This window comes from Mustela nivalis (genome assembly GCF_964662115.1).
Source record: "Mustela nivalis genome assembly, chromosome: 4".
In the NCBI taxonomy this organism is placed as follows: domain Eukaryota; kingdom Metazoa; phylum Chordata; class Mammalia; order Carnivora; family Mustelidae; genus Mustela; species Mustela nivalis.
Window position 1 is genome coordinate 58,064,940 of NC_139023.1, and position 26,811 is coordinate 58,091,750.

The window sequence follows — 26,811 nt, forward strand, 5'->3', positions numbered from 1 at the left end:
TTCCAGTTTCACATGATTCTCAAATGATCGCGTTCGAGTCCTGAATTATCTGAAATGGAAGACAGGTGTCGACATAATCCAAGATGCCCCTCCATCTTCCAACGGTTTTCCACATCTCCATACCAACTATCCTATTATTTACTCAATTATTTTCCTTTAAGTTGACTTTTTTGCTTAAGGGCCTGTATTTAAAAGGGACAACGTATCACTACCATAATCAGAAAACCATAATCTTTTGTCATAAACAGAATCATAACTAAAAGAAAATAGAGCAAACAGAAAATTCTATCTAGGCACTATCACCCACCTCAAGACGCTAGCCAGCTGCTTGCACCTCTGTGTTGAAATGGCAGCATAGCTAGTGTTGAAAGGTGGCTAGAGTCATGCTTCCACAAAAGGTGATTTCTCCTGGCCTTACTCACCATTGACAAGGGCCACAGTTCTCTCCCCAAGGCGTGCTGGTGTTATTTATCAGAAAGGCTGGACACCATGCCACCCAAGTTCACTGTCACATCCTTCTCTTTGTGTAAAACATCTTCACTGTTGTTCTTTGTTCACTATGATACAGCGTTGGGAAGTGTCCCTGTCTGCATTTGTAACCATCTCCTTCACCTCCGGGTACTGCCAGGCAGCCAGGACAGGGAAGCAGAATACTCAAACATACTCTTACACACAAGCACAAAATGCCCCCCAACAGCTTAAAAAAAATTTTTTTAAATCAAAACAAACAAACAAACAGCACACTGCCTTCCCTGGCTCTTCCCCAAGTCCACAGCACTGGGACTCTCTGACCTTGGGCAGTTCAATGTTGCTGCCTTTTTGAAAGAAATCACTGCCAGCATACAACCAAGAACAGCTTCCCCTGAACATCTGAGGAGCCTCTGGGCAGTTTGTCCTTTTCCCTTTCCTCTCTTCAGAGACACCAAGAGGAGGAGGAAGAGCAGGACAGAGACTAGAGGAGTAGAGGCAGGAAAGAGCACAGGGGAGGCGCTGCCTTAGTTTATTTAGCACGGTGTAGGGAAAAAACACTTCAGTGTCTCCTCCTTAGATGCAGTCTGGCACCTACTTCCAATTCTATCATTTTGCAGCAACATGAACTTGGGTGAGTTGCTCATCCTCTCAGAGCTATCATCTCGTCCTTTGCAAAATGGCTCCTGTTGGGAAGATGTCCAGAGTCCCGTCAGGTACAAGGCCAGCCAGGCAAGAGAAGACACTCCCCAGAGATACCTCCTCTACCTCTTTTAGCTTTTCTTAACTTTGGCATCATTCATGGAGGTCCAAAATCTGCCCTCTTCATATTTGTTTATTTGTTTGTTTTGCCTCCCAAATCCTGGGTCTCATCTGCAAAGTAAAACAAAGAGAGAGAAAGAGAGAGACAGAGAGAGAGAGAGCACGTGCTGTGAATTTTCATAATTTAAGGGTTTCTCCTACGATCTGATTATGGAAAGTGATGTATAGGGGCCCAGTGGAATGACAAGGGAGCAAAGAATGGGGAAGAAAAGACTTTACACCAGCAAGCCCAATAATCAGCCGCTTTTGAATAATCATTAGCAGCCTACTGGAAGCTCCAAGTCCCCAAAAGGTTTTCGGGATGAGAGAGTAACACCATGAATCTAGAAAATGTGGTGCATTTTGTGCATAGATTTGAATTAGAATTCTTGGTTGGTTTTGCATCTGAAGTTGGGGAGGTAGGCAAAGGCACAAAGAAAAACAGAGAAACACTCCCCCCTGCTGGTAATAAAGTAAATAGCAGCATAGATGTAAAAAATTTCCATGAGTGTGGATGTAAAAAATTTCCACTCATGCCCTAAATGTTTGCAAAGGATTCACTACGTGCATTTGAATTTAAATTTTATGGAACCCATTTTCCCATATGAAGCTACCTTCAAATGTTGTAGAAGTGATCAAAGAACAGGGGCCTGTTTTCCAATGATTATGTTCTTCACAGGACATTATTTCTTTTCTTGAACAGGAAATACATTAATATGATTTTAAAATCAAAACAATATAAAAATGATATGTTGAAAAGTGTCACCCCTGTTTCTGCCTTCTTTGCCCATACTTCAGATGCTTTTATTAGATTTTTTATGTAAATACAAACATATGCGGCTATATAATCTTTTCCCTTCTTTCTCACACAATAGGTAGCTACTCAACACTGTTCTGTATATTGTTTTTGTCACTGATATGTCTCACAGATGTTTCCATTTCAGGACACTGTAAGCTTCCTCATTCTTTCTTCACCGAGCATCTTAAATACAGAAGAAAAAAAAAAAAAATACACTGCCAGTTGGGAAACCATATACATTGGTTGACTTAATTGCAAAATGTGAATGATTTAAAATTTTTAGCATAGATATGACCTTCAGCCCACATGACCCACAGACAAGCACTGTCCATGACCCTTTGTAATAAACTTGTCTCCTGCTTAGATTTTTGTTCCGGTCCTCCTGTGAATTAGCATCTCTGCTGTGGTACCCACCGCGTTCCGTGCCAGAACAGAGCTTTGTCACCAATGAACTTTACAAGCTGGTGCTCAGAACTAAAACAGCTTCATGCCACTGAGATTTCTATTAAAAACCCAGGGTGAAGAAAAAAGCCTTTCGCTTCAGCTGAAATGCTCTCGTAAAGGGCAAAACAGAAAATACAAACACCGCTGCCTTTTTGCTAGTTGGTTACCACAGCCGTCAGCACCTCCCAAGCGTGGCAGTGGGAGCCAGGTTTGGCGTATTTGAAACAGTTAGAAAATGGTGCTTCCAGTGCAGACAGCAAGTCAGTGAGATTGTCAAGGTCAAAGAAAAATCCAGTTATCTATAACAAACACTGACCGTACAATTAAATTATACCAGTCAGAAAAATGTTCGATCCTCTACAACTGGCTTTTCCAGAAAATTCACCCTCAAAGCAGTTTGCACCATTGGTTAGCATCCAGCTGACCAATTTCCCTTTGTCAGCCAACATACTGCAATATGTCAGTATTGCAACTGGTCAATGCATCAGTGCCCACTCACGTTTCTGGGGTCCACCCTAGCATTCCCCCACAGCATCAGTGCTAGCACACAGATATCTTACAATCAAGGAATTGCTTCTCTCTACCCAAGAACTTTTTTGGCTACAGAAGTACACTCTGTACAGTCCAGGCATGCAAGGCAGGACAGATGTGCCAGGACATGAAGTTCCCCATAGAGCAATGCGGGATGAAAACTGGTAGATACATACCATAAATAGTCAGCCTCCTTCCCTCTTGCTGGAGTGATGCTGAAGGGTGTTGTACCCAGACTCTCGGGGGACACAAGTGTAAATGAGCCCCAAATGTTCACAGTAGTGAGCCACTCATTGACACGTTCTCTGTTGGCTTTTTCCTTCTCCACTCTCTTGTATTTTTCCTGGGATCACCCCCTATGACAATCTGGGTCCAATCAGGAGACAGAAAATACACAGTAACCCACACAAAGCAAGTTGAGTACAAAGAACCATTAACTGTGCTAGAGGAACCGTAAGATACAAAGAGACTCTGTAAGGCACCCTATGGCTTCAGATGAGTACCCATGGAAGAACCAGGCTTGGGAGGGATCCAGACATCTTTGGAGAAGGTGTGGCTCTGCCCACCAGGGAGCAGAGAAGTCTGCTGCTATGGCCAGGCTAGGGCTGGTCCAGAGGTACTTGTGAGGTCACACTCCAAAGAGCAAGTGAGAAAGCCAACAACTAGAAACTGATCTTAGGGTGTAGAGTCAGGGAGTCCTTCAAAGACTGTCTGTGCTGCAGCCTCTGGTTTCCATGTTGAAGGTGCTACACGAAAGTTATGACCACCTTTGCAGAGACTGCAAAGTTGCCAAAGGGCCATGTTTTGGCCTGTGGCTGAGGGAGGCCCCACTGGTGCTCTCACACCCTTAGCTGAGCTTCATCCGGTCCAGAAACGGCAGGAGACCTTCCTCTTTATTACTATTAATAATAATAATAATAATTTTATTATAATAAAAGACAGAGTCTCTGAAGGACTCCCTGACTCTACACCCTAAGATCAGTTTCTAGTTGTTGGCTTTCTCACTTGCTCTTTGGAGTGTGGCCTCACAAGTACCTCTGGACCAGCCCTAGCCTGGCCATAGGCCATGGCCATAGGCCATATCTACTGAAGTTAAATAATCACCAAACCTGTGGTCTAGTAATTCCACTAGCAGGTATAGACTTAAAAGAATGAGTATATATTCACCCAAAGATACTACAAGAATGTTGACACCAGCTTTACTCACAATAAGGAAAAACAGCAAATAACCCAAATGTCCCCCAAGAAGAGATTAGATAAATAACTTGTTATATATTCATAACAATGGATAAAAAAGACAAAGTACTAATATGACATGATAAATCTCACAGACATTATGTTGAACAAAGAAGGAAGACTCAAAAGCAAAATTACTATAAAATGCCATTCTTGTGAAGTTAAAGAACAGTGAAAATTAATCATTGAGGCTAAGTGTCAGAACAGTGGTTATCTCTAGGTGAAGAGGTTACTGACTGACAAAGCACACGAGGGAACTTTCTAGAAAGGTGACAAAGTTCTGTATCTTAATCTCACTGATAGTTATACAGGTGTATTCAAATTACCCAGGTATATTTGAAAAGTCCACAAGCTGAACACTTAAAATTAGTGCACTTTGATAAACCTTGAAGTTCTTAATTTTACCTGTTTTTTTTTAAAGATTTTGTTTATTTATTTATTTAACAGAAAAAGACCACAAGTAGGCAGAAAGGCAGGCAGAGAGAGAGAGAGACAGGCTCCCCACTGAGCAGAGAGCCTGATGTGGGGCTCAATACCAGGACCCTGAGACCATGACCTGAGCCGAAGGCAGAGGCTTAACCCACTGAGCCACCCAGGCCCCCCTCAGTTTTTGGGGTTTTTTTAAGGACTTTTTTTGAACACTCCAGTTTAACAAATTAGTAACTGCAAATAAAAGGCCTTCAGAATCAGAGTTCTGGGTTCAAGTCTCATTTCCACCACTTCCTACCTTGTGAGAACTTGAGAAATCTATTAGCCTGTCTTGAGCATTAATTTCCTCATTTACAGAATGAACATAATAACTCAGTTGTCTCCAGTCTGCAGAGAGGATTCTACACATATCACGTGAAAAAGCACCTAATACTTACCAACTATTGTGTTCAATAGCTCTTCATTCCTTCTCCAGGAATTTCACAGTTCCTTCACTTTGACTTCCCCAAAGCAGGGTTTGTGTCTGTGATGGCAAACGTGGGATGGGCTCATCCCCCACTGTCCATTCCCACACCTGAGGACAGGGTAATCGGTGGTGCTCCTCTTCCTTGCTGACCCCTAACGCGATCTCCACGAGGTGCTCCCTGAAGCTGCACATTCCATGAGGGCTGGCACATGAAATAAAACCTATGCACCATCCTGACCCAGGTTATATTAATCTTTGCCTTGTCTGTAGCGTCTGGTACAAAGATTTGTCAAGGTTGTGAAAAACGATAAAAGAACTGATATTTATTTAGCATCTAAAGCTCAACCAACTCAGCCCAGGGTTATATAGAGAGAGATGGTACCTCTTAAATCTTCACAAAAATCTTGTGAGAGAAGCATAATTCTTGTTGAGTAGTCAAAGAAAATGATGTTCAGTCTTACTGAAGTCAGAAGCACCAATTCACAGATCACAGGTGGCTAAGGCAGGTATAAATCCAGGTCAGTCTGTCCCAACGCCCAAGGTCTTTCCACCATGGCATGCCACACTTCATCAACTATGGAAAACCAATGCATGCCTATCGTGAGACAACAGACAATTATGGATGAATCATTCAGAATCAGGAACAAGGAAAATAGACATGCATGATGCCATTAAGAGTGAGTTAAAAAGAAAACATAGGAAATGATTTCATGCCAAGAAGTAAATAAAAATAAGTGAGCCCTGATTACAAAGGAGCAACACAGAATCGCCAGTCTACCACAGTCATCATTTATTGGCTGCTAATTCTGCAGATTTGCTTTTTCAAACGTGAGCACATGAGGTATTCTGTCAATGGAGCAGAGAGCGCCTTGGCTAATCCCACCTGAAGGTCAGCTTCACAATCTCTGCAGAGCCCTGCCCATTTTTCTTGCTTTCAGTTTGGTCTGCTTTCCTGCCATTCCATGTATCTCATCAGAGATCAGAGATGGGAACACAGAGCTGGCCTCGGACAAAACAGAGCTCTTTGTTGGGGAAGACTGAGAAGACCCAGTGTGCACAGGCCCTGTGCCATTATGAATCTGGAAATACACACTGTAATGCCTTCTCTCCTGGGGAAGCAGAGGAAACAGGAGAAAAGACAGGGTGGGGTAAGAATGCCAGACTGTTAGAGCCACGAGGATCTGCAGATGCCATTCTGCCCATTTCTTCAAATGCCAGTCATGACTACCATATTCCTATGCCATCTTTACTATTATTTACTTTTTCTCTTCCTTTAAATAAGTCCATTTACTTGACTGTATTGACCCTCATCCTAGGAAGCAGATCAGTGAAATTATACGCTTGGTGTGCTAGCTGTAGTTTTCCTCACAGATATTAAAATAAATACGGTACTTATGAAAGTTAAAAATGTTCACCCAAAATCATGATGAGATATCACCTCACACATGTCAGAATGACTAAATGGAAAACACCAGAAACAACAAGTGTTGGTGAGGATGTGGAGGAAAGGAACCCTTATGCAGTGTTGGTGGGAATGTAAATTGGTATAGCCACTGTGGAAAAAGTATGAAGCCTTCCTCAAAAAATTAAAAATAGTAAGAGTACACTTATCGTAAGCACTAAGCAACATATTGAATTATTGAATCCTTATATTGTACAACTGAAACTCATATAAAACTGTATGTTAAGGATACCTCAATAAAAAAAGAAATGAAAAAATTAAATATAGAACTACAATATTATCCAGCAATTCCACGTCTGGGCATTTAGGAAACAAAACCCTATTTCAACAAAATATCTGCCCCCTCACATTCATTACATTATTACTTACAAGAGCCAAGACATGGAAATAACCCAAGTGTCCACTGATGGCTGAAGGAGTAGAGAAAATGGGGTCTGTATGTAAAATAGAATATTATTCATCATGAAAAACAACAAAATCCTGCCAATTGTGATAATATGGATGAATCTTCAAGACAGTATGCTAAGTGAAATAAGTCAAAGAATGAATACTTACATGTGGTATCTAAAAACACTAAACCCATAGATACAGAGATTAGATTGGTGGTTACTAGAAGCAGAGTATGAAGGATGAGAGAAAATAGTTATAAAATAAATAAGTCCAGGGGATATAATGTACAGCATAGTGACTATAGTTGATACTATACTATAGATTTGAAAACTGCTGAGAAAATAGAGCTTTAAAAGCTCTCATCACAAGAAAGAAAAATTGTAACTATTGTGGTGATGGATGGTAACTAGATTTATTGTGGTGATCATTTTGTCATATATATGATGTCCAATCATTATGTTGTCACCTGAAATTCATGTAAGGCTATAGGTCAAGTGTATATCAAAAAAGAAAAAAAAATCATTCAGCCATCTAACATGTAAAATCAACAATGCAACCCCCTAGTGGGACATGTACTATTAACACGATGACAAAATATTGCTAAAGGTTGTTGGATTCTAGCCTTTTTTTTTTTTTTTTCAGTAGTAGCAGAAATTCAGTGGTACAGGCACCTGGCTGCCTCAGTCAGTAGAGCATTTATTTGACTCTTGAACTCAAGAGTCATGAGTTCAAGCCCCACATTGGATAAAGAGATTACTAAAAATAAATAAAATAACTTTTTTCCGAAGTGTCCATTTCGAGGGGCACCTAGCTGGCTCAGTTGGTACAGCAGTGACTCTGGATCTCCAGGTTGTGAGTTCAAGACCCACACTGGGCATAGAACTCACAAAAAATAATTAAAGAAAAATTAAAAGTTTAAAAAAGAAAGAAAGAAAGAAATTTAGTGGTCCTAGGGGATTTTAAGGAAACCCAGCCAACCCAGTCCACAGCATAGTGACTCTTGATGAAAGAGTAGCATCCACAACCCTTTAGCATCCACACTGCTGCCACCCCATCCCGAACCCTTGGCTGCTCCTTGTAGATCGCATAAAGTGCAAAGAGGGGTACTGGGGACACTGTCCTTGAGGAGGAAACTGAGGCACAAGGAAGAGAGCTGATGAGCAAAGATTGAACATGGAAGTGATTGCAGGAAAGATCTTGAGCCTGAGACCTCTGACATAATATCTCGAGATACCTGTATTACCCTTGTGCCTTGCAAAAGCTTCCACACTGTGCCAAGGAGATAGCCCATGGTCTCCCTCCTCCTCTGGCTTCCTCCACACCTCTGGTCTGGAACAACACTTGAAGCATGAGAAGAGGCAATCTGGGCCAGGATGGAAGGTAGAACAGTGGGTTTGGATGGCAATGGCCAAGGTGCTACTGTTCTGAACGCTCTTTGCACCGAGAATATACAACCAACGCATGAGAGCTTCAGGGAAATAGACACAATTCAAATGCACCTGGACCATTTGGGCCCCCGTTCTCCCCTAACGGACTCTGAAGCATCTAGAAACGCACCCACCAGCAAACCCAAATCCTACTCCACAAAGATTGAAGAATAATTTGAGACAGCTTCCACATCTTGGTCTCTTTCCTCAACTCCTCCCTTTTCTCCTCACCCTATCCCTCTCCAGCCATGCCCCTCTGGCATCCCGTTCTCGGGATCTTTCTCTCTCAGGGCATCCAGTATCGTTTCACCTGGAGAGCACGCCAGCCTCTGCAGATCTCCCCACCCACTGTGCTGTTCCACACACCAGCAGCCCAGCCCACCCTGCTGGTGATGGAGTCTTCCTCGTCTGAAGCCTGGAGGTGGGATCATAAACAATGAAACTTGAACCGTCTTTTTCTGTCCACCCGATTTTAGCTCAATATAAGCAATCATTTTCCAGAGCAAGAGGGAGAGAGTAAATAGCACAGGGCCCATAGCCTGCCTTTCAGTGAAGAGCCCCATCACTCTAGCTAAGGTGACGCCTCCCAATGGTGATCCTGTATTGGTTAGGGGTCAGGACCACTACACTGACAACTGCACGGGGGTGGGGGTGGGGGGGTGGTGTGTGTGTGTGTGTGTGTGTGTGTGTGTGTGTGTGTAAGAGGACAGAAGATGACTCAGTTGTGGGGTATTCGCTGTCCGGAGGGGCAACTCTGATTAGATGCTGATTAGAATAATGAATTAGTAACAGACATAATAATAAGGCACTACAAGTTGCTCATGCCATGTCTTGTTTATTATTCTCAACTGCCCTGCGAGGTTGCCATTCATATGAACCCCATTTATGTGGACCAGGTTACCCAGAAGAGAGTATTTTGTGTGGTTTCTCACATGAAAAACTTGATCCTACTTTTGGGGCAAGTGGTCCTTTGTCTTGGAAATCCCCATTTCAGAAATCCCTCTGGGTTACACATATACAAAGTATATACAAAGTAAGTATACAAACTTACAAAGTAAGTTCATTCCTACCCACAGATTTTGGGAAAGGGGGCTGTTTTAGTGGAGAGGGTGCTTGGGAAAAGCTTGTGTTTAGAAGAGAGAAGCTGGTAAGTGGAGTGATAATGGATCTTCTCTCATATATTTTCTAAAAAATTGATTCTTTCTTTCTTTCTTTCTTTTTTAACATTTTTAAATCTGTAAGAATCCACATAGTGGGCCAAGAAGCCTTCTGGGAGAAGAGGGTTTGGTGTTTACCTACTAATTACATGTATTAGAACACATCCAATGGACAAGGGTAGACACATATGAGGCCAGATAATGGGAAGAAAAAGAAGGATCTCCAAGAGGAAATTTATCAAGGGGGAGGAGTATGGATGAGCACCCTAAGCATGTGTTGTTGGAGCACAGTGCTGGTTCTGAGTCATGAGTAGATGCTGTAACTCACACCACTGCTCTCTGGGTACCAGGCCATGACTTAGGAAATATGGTTGCTCTGTGGTGAAATGGAAGAGCTGACATCTGATGGGCCATGGACCTGCAACCCAAGCCAATCAGAGAGGAGTATTCCTAGTCAAAGGTAACCCAGAGAAGGACTATCGTGCATTGTTCTGAGGGACCATTTCTGCTGACCACAGGGACAGTCCAGCTTCAGCATAGCGATAAGGTTCCCAGGTATCGTTTGATATAGGAAAAGACATTAGGGTTCAAAGCCAATGGACAAGAAAGAATTCAGGACATCTTTGATGCAAAAGGGTGGTTTTATTAAAGAACAGAGACTGTGTAAACCTGGCAATTCACAAACCTGTACCCCTGGGGCTAATAATGTATGCTAATAAAAATTAAAAAAAAAAAAAAAAAAAAAAGAAAGAACAGAGACATGACCAGTGGGCAGAAAGAGCTGCACTGGGGTCATGAGAAGTGGCCCATTATATGCTTTCAAGTTGGAAGGGGGTTAGGGTAGCCTAAGTCTGTAAGGAATTTTGGAAGCAAGGTTGCCAGGACCTTGAGGGGGGCTACTTATTGTTGGGAAAGTCATTTATTACTGTCTAATAAAACCCCAGTTATGAGACCCTTCAGATGCTTGGTCATACTTGGAGGATGATGGCCAACATGTATCTTAGGGGATAGAGATAAAGGAAATTTCAAAAGCAATTTTTTTTTCTTTTTTTTAATTTATTTCTTTTCAGTGTAACAGAATTGTTTATGCACCACACCCAGTGCTCCATGCAATCCGTGCCCTCCCCATACCCACCATCTGGCTCCCCCAACCTCCCACCCCCCTGCCCCTTCAAAACCTTCAGATTGTTTTTCAGAGTTCATAGTCTCTCATGGTTCACCTCCCCCTCCAATTTCCCTCAACTCCCTTCTCCTCTCCATCTCCCCATGTCCTCTGTGTTATTTGTTATGCTCTACAAATAAGTGAAACCATATGATAATTGACTCTCTCTGCTTGACTTATTTCACTCAGCATAATCTCTTCCAGTCCCGTCCATGTTGCTACAAAAGTGGGGTATTCATCCTTTCTGATGGAGGCATAATACTCCATAGTGTATATGGACCACATCTTCCTTATACATTTGTCCGTTGAAAGGCATCTTTCCAAAGCAATTTTTATATGTTAAAGTAGACTTACAGGATTCTGGGGATTGGGCTAAGATTACCTGTTGCCCTTAGCAAAATATTAGCTGAATTCCTAGAAGAAGGTCACTCTGCCTGTTTCAAAGACTTGTCAATGAGCTATAGGTGTAGGGAAATTTAGTAATTTCTCTTCTGCCTTTGTCTCCTGCATTCCCTCAGCGGAACCCCAGTGGGGATTCTTGGGCATCTCATGAAAGGCCCCTGAAGACAAGGGGTGGACAGGGGAAGAGACGGCACTGCCTGCTCATATGAGCAGGAGGACTGCAGGTAGGAGGACTGTTAGCAAAGGGAACCATGTTGTATTTCTATGAGCTGTTAAGGTCCAGGGATTTTCAGTTTATGAGCATATGGGCCAGCTGAGGCTTAGAAAGGCTTAATAAGAGGATCTCAGCAGTTCTTAACCCTCACAACCCACAGAACCACCCAGGGAGCTTCTCAGACAAACTGATGCTGTGTTTGAAACCTAGTCCAACAGAACCAGTCCTCTGGAGTGGAGCCAAGGAATTGACAATTTTTGAAAAGCTCCCTAGGTGAATCTAATGTGTGGCCAGGTTGTAAAGTACAGGACTAACTCAAGATAGAGGGGTAGATGAGAGAGAGAGAGAGGCAGATGCTGCCATTTTATGGATTAGGAAGCTGGGCGCTAGAAATTCAAAGGAGCAGCCCCAGTTCATTCTGTCAGTAGCAAAGTCCTAGGTCACATCAAGGTCAGTCTGATTGCTGCCCCACATGGACTGTATTCTATCATGTTGCTTTCACAACTGGAAAATGAGAAAAAAGAAACCAGGACAGACAGAACAACAGAAACATCCTCCAAGACTTCAGCTTCCTACCTGTTAAAAATATCCTTGCAGGAAGTAAAAGGATTTTACAATACTCCTGCATAGCAAGGAAAAGCCACTCAGGTCAGATCAACATATTTCAAGAAAGGCTTCTTTCTTCCCACTTCTTTGTAGCTGGAAATGTCAAGCTCAAACCACTGAAGGTATGGAGGCCGGAGCTGCATGAAAGGGAGAAAGAACACAGCTGGTGTGGCTTGGGCTACGAGGGAATCGCAGGCGTGCCTGGGCTCCCAGCCACAAAGAGCTCAGACAGAGACTGCCACCTTGTGGGAGAAATAGTGCAAGACAGGCTGGTCGTCCCAGAGCCTCAGACCAGGGCCTCTGGGCACTAGCACTTTCCTCAGAGTGTCTGTGAATATGCAGTGAATTTCAATTAGAGCTTCCCTTAGAATTTGAATCAGAGCTATCATTTATTGAAAGCTTACAATGCACCATGTTCTAAGCAAGGCCGTTCAAGGGGGCCCTTCACCAGCCACCCCCACCAACACAAAACAAACACAAACCATGGGGTTGGCGGTATTCTCTTCATGACTGCAATGAGGAGACATGCCTAGAGATGTGTCTCTAGCTCAAGTTACAGAACAAGTAGTGATGAGCCGGGATTCAACCTTGGGCTCAGGATGGGGGGTGGGGGCTGATAGTGACCCTCATTTGCTATTAGGAATACAGGGTCCATCTGACTCCAGAACTCTTGGCAGAGTATGTGATGGAGGAAAATGCAGGCAGGAAAAATGAATGCCAGCCAAAAACCTGTCCTGGCAACTGTCCCACTCACTGTCTTTTTATGCCCTCTCCTTGGTGTGTAACTGGGCAGAAAACAAGGGTGAACCTGAGGGGCACTTGAGTAATGTACTGGTAAGTATTTAAAAACTGGTTTTGTTGGGGGGAACCCTCATTCGTGGCATTTTTCAATGTCTGTGGTATAAATATTCTCACTGTGGCCAATTTCAAGCTACCAACTTGGCATCAACTACTTCACAAATTTCCTAATAATTTAACACAAGCTTGTTGTCTGAACTGGCTCCAATATACCTATGGAACCGATTTGGTCGAAGAAAATAATACTGGGCAGTTAGAAGTAGGGACCACCCCATCCCCCGGTCGGTCCAAATAACCCAGAGTGTTTTAGCACCCTTCAGTGATCTCATTCAGATTTCTTCTCACAAGGGCTAATGTGTAATTTACTTCATTTTGGCAGACCCACACAACCGGGTTTTGCGACTGGCATTGTGCACAGAACACTAATGAATGAAAGCTCTGGGGTGCCTGGGTGGTTCAGTGGGTTAAAGCCTCTGCCTTCAGCTCCGGTCATGATCCCAGGGTCCTGGAATCGAGCTCTGCATCGGGCTGTCTGCTCAGCAGGGAGCCTGTTTCCCCCCTTCTCTCTCTCTGCCTGCCTCTCTGCCTACTTGTGATGTCTGTCAAATAAATAAATAAAATCTTTAAAAAAAAAAAAAAAAGAATAAGAAAAGAAGGCTCTAGGTTCCACAGGCTGAAAATCCAAGTGAGTGACATTCCAGACCAGAGGAATAGGTTTCATGAATCAAACTGGAGAAAAGATCCATCCAAGTCAAGACTGGGTTCAATGGATGAAGGAACAAATTAGAACCCTTAAAAATGAAAAAGCAGAGTGAGAGTGGAGATGAACTACATATGTATGTATGTATGTATGTATGTATATACTCTCTCTATATGACTCTCTCACTAGGGGAGAGGAGGTCACAATGAATATTCGTCTTTGAAAATCAATATAAACCTAAACAGATAATAACGGGATTTCTATAAAAGAAAAAGGAGTAAGGGGCACCTGGTGGCTTAGTCAGTTGAGCAAGCAACTCTTGGTTTCAGCTCAGGCCATGATCCTGGGGTCATGAGATCAAGCCCCACATGGGACTCCTACACTCTGTGCAGAGTCTGCTTGAGATTCTTTCTCCCTCTCCCTTTGCCCCTCCCCCTGCTCATCCTCTCTCACTCTTTCTCTCTCTCTAAAGTAAATAAAATCTTTAGAAAGAAAAAGGAAGGAAGAAAGAGAGGAAGGAAGGAAGGAGGAAGAGGGCAGAAGGGAGGGAGACAGACAGACTATGGTAACCGGGAATCATGCTTTCCTTTGGATTCAGATTCACTTTGCTCCTTCTTAGAACACTGGGTTAAGTTTGGTCTTCCTGGGAGGAAACAGTGGAATGCCTACCTGCACAGGCTTTAGGGGGATAGCCTGTGACACTGATCAAGTCACATGACATTTATAAACCTCAGATTCTTTGTCTGTAGAATGGTGGTATTGATGATACCTTCAAACCCACTTCTTAGGTAAATCAAGTGTGAACATTTATCCACATTTTATTTCAAATTGTTGGCAAGGGAAAATACTTCAATAACACTAGTTCAAAGGTTTTCTTTGCGGAGGAAAACAAATGTGATTTAATAAACATTACTTGACTGGAGGTTTAAAAGATGAATGTGTGGTTTACAGATTATTAGAATAGCATCAGGCTTAAAAGAGCATTGTACCTTTGAATATCTGGTTAAAAGTTATTGCATGTATCTAAAGAACAAGAGTTAGCAGAATGGAGTCAATCTAACTTCCCAGAAGGACTCTAAATCACATTAAACTCCATCAGAAAAAAACGCCAGCACTTTATCAGGAAGGCTGGAGCCTTCCCAAAGGGGCTAAAAATCACATCAGCCCACAAAGTTCTGCCCCAGATCAGATTTGGAGTGATTTCCTTTCGTGGTAACCATCACACTGGGCTGGTGTGAGGATTAAATGAAGTGCTAACAGCAGTTAACTTCTACTAAATGTGTGTCCTGTGCCAGGACCAGTGGTGAGCACTTGACTTCCATTAAAAAATCATGTCATTCACCAGTTTAAAATTCTCCAGGGGCTTTTCCTTGCACTTAAGAGAAAACACATCTCCTATCCTTGATATCAAAGCCCTACATGGTCTGATTCCATCTGCTATCCCTTTACCCCTTGCCCAATATCCTCCAGCTGCAAACCTTGTTTTTGCTCCTCAAACACAATAAAGCTGAATCCTGCCCCAGGACCTTCACACTAGCTGCTCTCCCTGTCAGGGCTGCTTCTCTTCCTTTTCTCATGGCTGGCTTCCCTAGGACCTTCAGATTCGAGAAAGACCATCCCTAACCTGAAAGCTGCTAGTCCCTCACCCTCGAGCATATGGCTCTACTTAATCTTCTGTAGGGCACTTATCTCTGTCTGAAATGTTATTTTTGCATTTATTTGATGACTAGCTAATTCCACTGGGACAGAAGCACCGTTAGGACAAAGGTTTATCTGTCTGGCTTACCTGCACTCCCTCCGACATCTAGAACATTTCCTGAGAGGGCACTTGGGTGGCTCAGTCAGTTAAGCTTCTGCCTTTGGCTCAGGCCATGATTGCAGGGTCCTGGGATGGAGTCCTATATTGGGCTCTCTGCTCAGCAGGGAGTCTACTTCTCCCACTCACTCTCCCTTTGTGCTTTCCTTCTCTCTCTCTCAAATCAATAAATAAGATCTTTTAAAAAAAAAAAAAAAAAAGGAGCATTTCTTGACCTGTAGTAGTAGCCCAAAACATACTTGTGGAATGAATGAATGATATCAATCATATCTTCTCCTAAACCATATGGTTGCTCTATTATTCTTTGCGTTAAACAAATAAGAAAACAGCACAGAGAGATGTGGAACAATTTTCCCAGTCAGACTGCTAGAACCAGCAAAGCTAAAAATGCAAACCCAGCTGTTGCTCCAAAGCCCCCAGGCTCTACCCCTTCATAGTCATGCCTGTAAAAACAAGCTTCTTCACTCATATAATCTATTTTATATATTACACATTTAGTCTAGAAAATTGGTATAAATCTGCCCTTGCTTTAGACTTTAATCTGTTCTTCTGCATTCATTAGTCAAAGAGCTATGTACTGTTTTATGTTAATCAAAATTAAGAAACAAGCTCACTTCAGGGATGAACATACCCATATTTGTATGACTATACTTTTCCTATGTCTAACCTTGAAAATTAAGCTTACTAACTTACTTACTCATGCCTTCCACACCCCCTGCCCACCCACTGACTATCATTTCTTTTAAAACCAGGTTCAAGGCTGCCTTCCTACAGACTGCTTGCTTCACTTCTGAACTCCGCTTACCCCAGCACCCTTCCATATATGTACATGTTCATTTTTTGCCCATGTTGTCCTCAGTTTTTACATGATCTGACTGCATTTATTTTACTTCAAATATATATTATAATTTAAATTGAAGTTTAAAAAGTAGTTATTGTTTGTACCTGCCAAGCATGTTTTGTCTTTACAGTGAGCACTCTGGCTCCTTGGGAAAGGGGCCCATGCCCACGGGGCTTCCTGTATTAGGCAAATGTACATGAGACCAACAAGATAGTGGAGAACATCTCTTCACTTGCCTGTTAACAGAAAATTGAATATATAAATAAAAATGCACTTTCTTCTCTCTTCCTTCCTTGTTGAAATGTCTAGATTTGGGGAACAACACAGATATTTTCTTTATTGCAAAACTCACTGTTTAACCACGACTGTAACTTGTTCAACATATTTACCACATCAAAGTATGTATTTCTGATCACGTAAAATAGTGGAAATTCAAGTTTACATTCAAGCTAAAAGAATCTTGAAAGCTAGTCAGGCTTTTTATTTTCTTCTTTGAGAAATGTGGTTGGGGAGGCATAGAGGGAGAGGGAGACAATCTTAAGCAGACTGCATGCCCAGCACAGAGCCCAATATAGGGCTGGATCCCATGACCCTGAGATCAAGACCTGAGCTGCAATCAAGTCAGCGACACTCAACCAACTGAGCCACCAAGGTGCTCCAGCTACTCAGGCTTTTATTATCATTTTTTTTAAATGGTTACCTGAATCTCACCTGTTAATTATGATCTCACTCTTTTGCACAGAAAGAGTGTGCAAAACATTTGAATAATTTCCTAACTTAAATCCAGAGAAGCACAACCATTGCTTTAGTATTCGTTGCCAAAAATAATTACTGATGACTATTTTATTGTTTTCTTCGAAGAAGTGAGCATTTGTCTTGTCTTTCTCTAACTAACTTTGATATATCTTGAGGCATATGGTTCAACTCCATGGAAATCATTATCTAGGGACACCTGGGTGGCTCAAATAGTTAAGCATCTGCCTTTGGCTCAAGTCATGATCCCAGGGTCCTAGGATCCAGTTCTGCTTCTCCCTCTGCCTGCCATTCCCCCTACATGTGTGCATCTTCTCCTGCTCTCTCTAATAAATAAATTAATAAAATCTTAAAAAAAGAAAGAAAGAAAGAAAGAAATCCTTCTCAAGTCAAATCTTTGTAGTGAGAAAATTCCTGCATTTTAAGAGTTGTCCCCACCCAACCCATGGCCTCTCTGAATAACTGAGGCACTAACATGGAAAGAACAATTCATCTGCCTTGAAAAATATCACATTTGTATTGACACTGTGATGCACATCCGTATCGATTAGGAGTAAGTGTTGAGGTCAAGGTGGTTTACAAAGGGGTAAACACTGATGAACACTGGTGTTCATTAGGCTCCTGCACACCTGACACCACTTTTCAGCATCCCTTCTCATCTGGGGGAACATCTATGGGAGTTCCCGCCCGTAAACATAACACACACATTCCATATTAAACAATAGGACTTTCATCAGTTAGGATGATTTTTGCAATTTGTCTCACATAATCAAAAATGACTAGGACAAGTAACTGGGTTGCAGAACTATGGGGAATGCGGGCAGAGCCTTCACCGCCGATCTCTCATCTGTGCTTCACTCGGCGGGTTCACAGTTTTTGGTTTTTTTTTTCCCCCTCTCACAGACTGACTCTGTCCGTGTGGAACAGGACCTGGTGGTTGACTACTCCAGACGTGTGTTTACATCATGGCCACCAGAGAGGGACACCAGTTACCTTCAAATGTCACAAGTTCTAATTTGTGCAGCTCAGATCAACGGCTTAACCCTAGATTGTTAACGGTTATCTATAAACCTCTTTATTTTCCTCATTGTCTATAAAGAACATGAGTCAGCAGTGTAATCAGTGCCAATTGAATTTAAAGCCAATAAAACTGGCCAATAAAATTGGATATAACCTGAGATAGCCTAGCTGATCACCCACACTGCTCCCTATGGCAATGGCTCAATTGGTTCACTATAGTGTGGGGCGACCCTTCAGTCTTGCAAGGCCAGAAGGTGAATATCAGGTCACGAAGAATGGATGCGAATCCCGGTAGTTTGACAATTAACCAAACTCTTAGAGCTTTGTACATTAAAATAACTCCGGGGACTGGAATTAGACTAAAAAATTAAAATCATTAATGGGGAGAGGTACTTCCACCCAGTGGAGAGATTACTTTGAATCTCTCCAGGTGTTGACAGCATCTTTTCTTCCTATAGTAAACTACCCTCCCCCTTTTTTTTAAGATTTTATTTTTTTATTTGACAGAGAGAGAGCGCAAGAAGGGGTAGCAGCAGGCAGGAGAAAAGGGGGAAGCAGGCTCCCTGCTGAGCAGAGCCCAATATGGGACTCAATCCCAGGACTCTGGAATCATGACTTGATTCCATGATTTGATTCCAAGGCAGACGCCCAACCAACCGAGCCACCCAGGTACCACCACCCCCACTTCTAGTAAAATCCAAATGTGAAGCCAAATATGCCCCAAATGATCACAGAGTCACAAGAGGAACAATTAAGATCATCTAATTAAACTTAATGGCTTTCACCTAATAGCTGAAGGGGTTCAGAACAAGTGTTTCCAAAATATGCCACTTTGTCATGAGGATTATTTTGAACTAAAGGTAGTCAAGACCCAGCAGATTCAGGAAAAGCTCTTTACCTCCTCCTCAGCTGCCTAAGCTTACACAGGAAAGGGAGCCTGTAACACGAAGAGAACTATTACCAGTTTTTTTGAAAAAGTTCAGCTTTTTATTGGACATGTTACGAAAGAGGTTTAGTCAAAAAGACCGAAGTCCCTGTCATCATCAGACTCCTCAGATTCTTCTTTCCTTACTTCCATTTCTTCTCCTCAGATGGGACAGCAAGGTTGAAAGGGGCAGGAGCTCCTGCTAGGGCAGTGCCAGCTGATGGGGCAGGTCTACTAGTGCCTACACTGCAGCTGTGCTGACATTGGCCAATGTCACTGCAAACAAGCCTGGCCAGAAAGCTTCAACATTTACACCTGCTGCTTTACAGCGGGCATTGATCTTATCTTCTGTGACTGTCAACTCATCATCCAGCAGAGTGGATGCAAGTGAGCTCCAGGGGGAGGCCAGACTGCAGGTAACTGCTGGATGGGCTCTGCCAGGCACCATGCTAGTCACTGATGAAGGAGGACCTCACTCCAACATGGCCTCACCTTCCTTTGAATAGCTGAGCACCTTAGTGGCGCTGAAGAAAGGGGTTAGAGATCCCTTCTTTCCTAAGAAAGGTACCTGCAGAGCAGGGCAAGCTTTGTTTTCCAAACATCTCTCGCCTTTCCATGAATAGCCTTCCTTCCCTTCATATCCCCAGACCTCTACCGCTTTCCTCAGCTCTTACCTGGCTGCCCTTCAGGTCTCATATGTTCATAGGGTTCCTGTATGTACAGAATGATATTTGTTTTTCTCCTGTTAAATCTCATATCCATTTAGTTGTTTGACCAGCCAAATAACCTAGCAGGGAAGAAGGGATAATTCTTCTGCCCCTACATACCAAACATATTCTCTCCATAGACAATGCCAATTCTAGACACTTTGGATCCCTTCCTTTCACAGATGCCTGTCAACCATCTCCCCTCTGAAAATATTCCTTACTCTAAGGTCAAATAGTCTTATTACTTAAGTATGCAATTTCTTGCTTAAAATCACTGTTTTCTCCTCCTCAAAATTTCTACCTAGAATTTCTACCTAGATTCCACCTAGACCTGAATTGGATTTAAGGTATTCAGATAATATCACATAATTTCCACAGATCTTCCTTTCATTTCCACTTTCCCTAATTTCCTTCCAGGAGGTGTGACTTTTAGTTTTCAGGGCACCATCTATCATCTAGAATATTCAAGAAACATATATATACACTAAAGCTATTTTTAAGATAAAAACAATTGGGTGCCTGGGTGGCTCATGTCATGATCCCAGGAGTCCTGGGATCGAGTCCCACATCATAGTCCCACATTAGGCTCCCTGCTTAGCAGGGAATCTGCTTCTCCCTCTGCCCCTCCACCCTGCATCCTCCCTCTCTCTCTCTGTCTCTTTCTTGCAAAAATAAATAAAGACAACCATCATGAAGACTAATTCTTATTACTGTAAAGCTCTTTTCCATCTTTATAAGCACATATAGAATATCTTTTATTTAAGCCATCTGCTATGTCACCCCAGTTGTCAAAATAGCCAGCAACTCAGTAACATTAATAGATACTGGCTCCTTTAACTGCATAATAAATCTTAGTTTTGTTAATCTGATCACTATCATTACCAGTTTAAATCTTAAAAGCTGAGTAATATGAAAAAAGTGATGTCATCTGCGTTAAAGGAGTATCTTCTTATGAAAAAAAAAAAAAGTGTTCACACCAGAAAGCATGGAACAAAAATATGATAAAAATACTCATTTAAGGGAAAGATAAATGGCCATCAGAGTTCCCCAAACACAGATGAAAAATTCATATTCTAAAATTCTATCTTGGTATACCCACCATCTCCTTCCCCCAAGGCTAAGAGCAATTTTTTCACAAAGTAGCAAATCTGCATGTATCTTAATGGACAGTTTAATGTTAACTGATGGGCTACATCACAGAATATTTCTTACAGAAATGAAATAAACATCCCATAATAAATTAGCATCTATTATGCATATAGTATATACCCAGTACCATACTAAAGACCTGGTTTTCTACCTTGATTAATATTCTCATTTATGGCACACTTTGACCTTTTACTTTATACCCTGACCTCTGCTCAACATGCAGAGCTTCCCCCTTTCTCTCTGTCCAAATTCCACCCCTCTGCGGCAGGGAGGCAGAGGAGAAAATCCCAGATGCCAGGCTTGATCTCACAACCCTGAGATCATGACCTGAGCCGAAATCAAGAACCAGAGGCCGAGAGGCTCTTGGGTGGCTCAGTTGGTTAAACGTCTGCCTTTGGCTTAAGTCATGACCCCAGATTCCTGGAATTGAGCCCCAGATCACATTCCCTGCTCAGAGGGGAGTCTGCAGTTCCCCTAGCTTGTGTGTGTTCTCTCTCATGAATAAGTATCTTTACAAAAGAGAGATGCTTAACCAACTGAGCCACAGAGGCATCCCACAACTCCAACCATTCTTAATGATTTACTTCATCTGAGATGCATTATTACAAACCACCGTCATTTATATGACTTGGCTACCCTGTGAATTAAGCATTATTTCCTCTGTTCAGAAAAGTAACTTGTTATCTAGTGAATGGCACTTCTTCAATACAGACTTCCCAACTGAAAGGTCTCACAACCACACCTTTTGCTGCCTCCTTCCAGCCCAGGGATTGGCAAACTTTTCCTATAGATTGCCATATGGTAACTCGTCTTACCTTTGCCAACCAGTCTCCATCTCAACTGTAGCCTTGCAGCCAAAGAAGCCAGACAATCGAAACCAAGCAAACCCAACAGGTGTGGCTATGTTCCAATTAATATTTATAAAGACAGGTAAACAGGATTAGGCCCGTGGTTTGTCTAGTCTGATGTTTCTCAGATGGTGATCCCTCAGCGTTTGCTGAAAAGTGAATCTCGGGTCATGACCCAGACCTACCAGATTAGACTCTGGGCATGGGGCTGGCACTGTGTGTTGACCAGCCCTCCAGATTTGTGAGGCATGCTAAAGTTTGAGAGCCACTGCTAATGTTCCTGATTACCCCCACAGGACTCTCCTATCACATAAAGTATGAATAACTAAGGTGACAGATATGTCCCACTTCACCAGAAAGTGTCCATTCCCTGCCTCCCACCCCTCCTGACTTCTCTCCTCTGGATTTCCTGCCCCAATATTCCAGGGGCTTATGTTGCCCAATCCTGGTTCTCTGCAACTATTCCCACTATCTTCCCAGTTCCATCATCCATTCTACCAGCTAGGTCTCAGCTGCCTTCTTGAATTCTGCAGCTCTTCCAGCCCCCATTTCCAAAGCACCCCTACTCTTGAGCACTCCTAGAATCGCAAGGAATGAGGTTTCCAGTGCCTGCCAAATGTTGCCCAGGAACCACCCATCCCCCTCTCTAGCTTATCATCCCCCTGCACCGCCCCATCTCCATATTCTGACCCCAGAGCAAGAAGGCAATTCTTTCAAGCTCCTTCAAGACAAAAAGCAATCCCCCTTCCAGATTCACATTTGATAATGCTCTGCCCAACTATTACCTCCACCTGTACTGGTGATTTTATACTGCAGCAGAAATAGAGAGATAGCTGTGAGCTTGGAGTTTGCTATGGAAAGGCAAATAATACTTGTCCTCTCCCATACAACCTTACAAAAACTAGCACAAGACCTTAATGGGAGTTTGAACCCCACCTAAAAACGCATTCTATTCTCACTGAAAACATGAACTTTCAAGGTTTCAACTGGGATCAGTGTTGATGGAGAGTCATTTAGGAAATGATATTGGTCAGTCTTTTGATTATGAAAGGCAAGGCCTAGGGCCTGATTTGGAGTGGAGAAGCCCTGGGGAGGGGAGGGAAAGGAACCAATCCCGCCCAATAAGCCAATGGGCTTCCTTGGGGGTTAGGAGATAGCCATAAACCACTGACCTTCACTGGATTAACCCTCAGAGACAGAGTTTAGAGGATGGGGTAGAGGTGAGCGGTCAGGCAGGCTTGTCTGTAAAGAGGGGGAAATCACAGGGCCCTGTAAGGGCCTATTTAGCCAGAGTGATTCCATCCAGTTAAACAGTGATTTTGTTGTTTATACAGTAGAACTTAAACTGTCCCTGCCCCCCCCCCCCGGGGGACTTACTTAAAAACAAGTCCTAGAAACAAGTCCCAGGTAACAAAGCCCAAATACAAGGATGGGTCAGGCCAAGTGGAGGTATCCAATCAGTGGGGGCCCATACTGTCTCCCTAGCAACCAAGGAGTATGGGCCCCGCCCTTTGGGCACCTTTTGGACACCAATTCTGACTAAGGTGATAGGCTAGTTCAAATATCTACTACAGGGTAAATTGTAATTCAATTGGTCACTTATGTGTGACCTAGCATGACTGTGTAGCTTTCTCTGTGTGTTACAATCTCATTGGCCACCTGTGTGTGGCCAGGCCCAATCACAGAGCCTTTACCCTTAAAAGCTAGTCTGTAAGGCAGAGAGAGGTCACCTCTTTATAAGAGATGGCCCGGACCAGTCAGTTTGACAGTCAGTTTGATTCTCAATGCTTGGCGTGAAATAGCTTTGCTTCACCCTTCGCTTTGTATCAGTCTCACTCCTTTGATTATGGACCCAACAGCCCAGACACCTGGCAGGAGTATGGTGTCCAAGGATATAAATGGCGACCAATGAGTTGCTGCCATAATAAATAACATACACTTAACAATATATTATATCATTCCCCGCATTCCCAAAGTACTCATAAAATTTGTTAACCATCATCTTAGCATCAGACTTAGGGAACAAAATCGCAATCATGTTCTTTGAGAAAAGCAATTGATCCTTATCAGAATGTTCCAAATTCCGAGACAGTGGGGTAGGGGAACAATGGCATTTTTTTTTAAGACCTCACATCACTATTGTCAAAAATTATATAGACAATTATATTGTCACAAGAGATATCAAAGCAAAGAGGTCATGGTAAGAAATGATGACTGCTTAAAACAGATTAAAAAAAAAAAGATTTAAATATATGCCATTTCCCCTCCAGGTATTCACAATACTCATCTCTAGGACCTGTCTTCAAGACTAAAGAAAAGTACCTTTGAAGAGCCAAAGCAGTGAGGATTATCACCCTCATTCTTTCAATGTAACTAGTTGACAAGGCTGCAAAATTTTCAAGTTACACTGTATCTAGTATGTGTATACCCAGTGTAACTTGAACCCATGGATACAAACAGTTATTTCTTTTAGATTCAATGTGTATTATTGAGTAAAACAGTTATTTCTTTTAGATTCAATGTGTATTATTGAGTAAAACAGTTAACACACATTTTATAAAATTGATTGTGAATCATCTATTTAAATTATAATCAGTTCTCACCTTATTACATTTTAGAAAATATTTAGGATTTTCTATAGGTTACTCACAAAAAAAACAAAAAATATTAAGATTTTATTTATTTATTTGAGAGAGAGAGAGCACACACAAGTAGGGTGGAGGGGCAGAAGGAGAGGGAGAAGCCACTACCCACTGAACCAATTTATTTTTGCCAGCAAATGCCTTATTGTCTCATTATATTTTTAAAACCTAGATCACTATGCCTAATTAAATTTATGGAATTTTGCTGAATGTTTATGGGTGATTCTTAGTTATTTCCCAAAAGCTGAATAAATTTGATACATGCACTTAAATATACCAAACAAATGCCATGCCTTTTATCATACTATACACATAGTAAATAACACATATTTAGCACCATATTGTATTGCATTGTTGATAATTAAGGGAAACATCATATTTGCATCTTATTTTCTCTAATTTTAAAAATGGATAAAACAATTATGTCTTACACTATTTTAATTTTCATTGCTTCTAGTAATCTTTTAAGATTCATTCCCTGACTTTTTCTCTCTGCAGTCTTCATTATGATCCTCAAAAAGCAATGAAGCCAAACTGTTTCTCACAGAAAGTGAATCCGATTTGGCTAGTTTTATGTTGAAAACAGGCTCTGTTAACAATGGCCACAGTCGCCAAACTGTGGAAAGAACCAAGACGCCCTTCAACAGACAAATGGATAAGGAAGATGTGGTCCATATACACTATGGAGTATTATGCCTCCATCAGAAAGGAGGAATACCCAACTTTTGTATCAACATGGACAGGACTGGAAGAGATTATGCTGAGTGAAATAAGTCAAGCAGAGAGAGTCAATTATCATATGATTTCACTTATTTGTGGAGCATAACAAATAGCATGGAGGACATGGGGAGTTAGAGAGGAGAAGGGAGTTGGGAGAAATTGGAAGGGGAGGTGAACCATGAGAGACTATGGACTCTGAAAAACAATCTGAGGGTTTTGAAGGGGTGGGGGGGGTGAGAGGTCAGGGTACCAGGTGGTGGGTATAATAGAGGGCACGGATTGCATGGAGCAATGGGTGTGGTGCAAAAATAACGAATAGTGTTATGCTGAAAATAAAAAATAAATTTAATAAAAAGAAAGAAAGAAAACAGGCTCTGTTAATTAGGGTATATGACACACTTTCCATGGTTGACAAAGTTTCAACCTGAATGAGCTGTATCATTAGCAGAAAAGTTTTGACCAAAACAAAACTGAAGTATAGGATAACAAAACAAAATTTAAAAAAGCACTTTAACTGAAACAATTTATGAAAATTAACAATGTCTAGATTTTCCCCAAACTTTGGAATATATCAGGTTAAACAATGTACATCTCATTGGAAAAAAAAAAAAAGTCTCATTTATAGTCATTTGATATTTTAATAAAGTCTATTTGGTTTATTTCCCAGAAACTGAAAAAGTGAACAAGGACTAGATAAACAAATCCTTTGGCAAGTCAGGTGGTTTTCAATTCTTTTGCTTTGAAGGAAGGTTGAACAGTGAATTCGTAAGTCATCAAATCTAATTTTTTGATACCAAGAATTGAACGGCATTGCTACAATAAAAGTCCATTCCCGGATATAGTGCCTGTTTATACGAATACGGTTTTTCAGGGCATACAGATGTAAAAATTAGAAATAAGAATAAAAGCTAAAAAAAAAGAAAAAAACAGAAGTGATGCTCAGCTTTCCAGAAACGAGACATATTCAACCATACACATATGAATTTGTAAAATATCCACTTCGCCAAGAAAAGTATTTTCCAATAAACTCCACATTCCATTAAATAATTAGGAAAAATACTTACTGTATTTTGACCACCTACAACAGTAATTAAAAACAAAAAAAAAAACAACAAAGAAAAAAAACCTCAGTCCAGAATCACCCGATTTGCCTGCTGTCTGTATAATCTTGGCATTTTACTTAATGTCTCAGTTTCCTGATTTTGCAAACTGAGGACAGTACCTACTAAGACGTAGCTCAGTGTTGTTCTAAAGACTGAACGAATTAATGCGTATAGGAAGCGCTTAGCGCCATGCCGGGCACAGAGTGCGAGCTTTATAAGCGTTACCTGTTACTACTAGTAAAATAATCCATAGCAAACCCTCAAAACTAAAAGCTTGTGGGTTTGTCTTCACCGTTAGGAAGATGCTGGAGGGATGGACCAGAGGCACCCTCGGAGAATTAGAGGGGGATGTCCCCGGGAAAACAGGACGTAGAGAGGGGAAGAGAGACAGGAGGTCCCTGGAGCTCCCTGCTTGGAAGAGAACGGGAGCGGGTCCCAGGCTGAGAGCGAGCGCAGACGGGTAGGAGAGTTGAGATAAGCAGTTCCACCGACGGTTCGCATCATGCCTGCGGATCGCGACTGCTCCGTGAAACAGGAGCAAGAGCGTCAGGTCTAAATGCCACCGGGAACCCGGCCAGCTCCGCACCCGCGCCCCCTCGGCCCCGGGCCCGGGGAGTCGCTTGGCTCACGCGCCAGACCACCCCCGACTCCGATACTGACCTTTGGCCCAGACGCCGCGGCTGGCTCGGCTTTGTCGCCGCCACTTCCGCCGCAGCCCGGCCTCGCGAGGGCGCCCGCGGGCAGCCGGAACTGGCCCCTCGCGGCCCCCGTCGCCGCACCTTCCTTGTTATTGTC

At 42.3% G+C, this 26,811-nt stretch overlaps 1 long non-coding RNA gene across 1 annotated transcript; it reads right to left on the reverse strand.

The window, feature by feature from the left end:
* Positions 1 to 972: 972 nt before the first annotated feature.
* LOC309863027 lies at positions 973 to 26,771 on the reverse strand. The gene is made up of 4 exons (XR_014310857.1): positions 26,677 to 26,771; positions 5,146 to 5,769; positions 3,220 to 3,409; positions 973 to 1,341 (listed from the first exon to the last, which is right to left on the reverse strand). It is a non-coding gene; the product is annotated as an uncharacterized lncRNA (long non-coding RNA).
* Between the last annotated feature and the right edge of the window lie 40 nt (positions 26,772 to 26,811).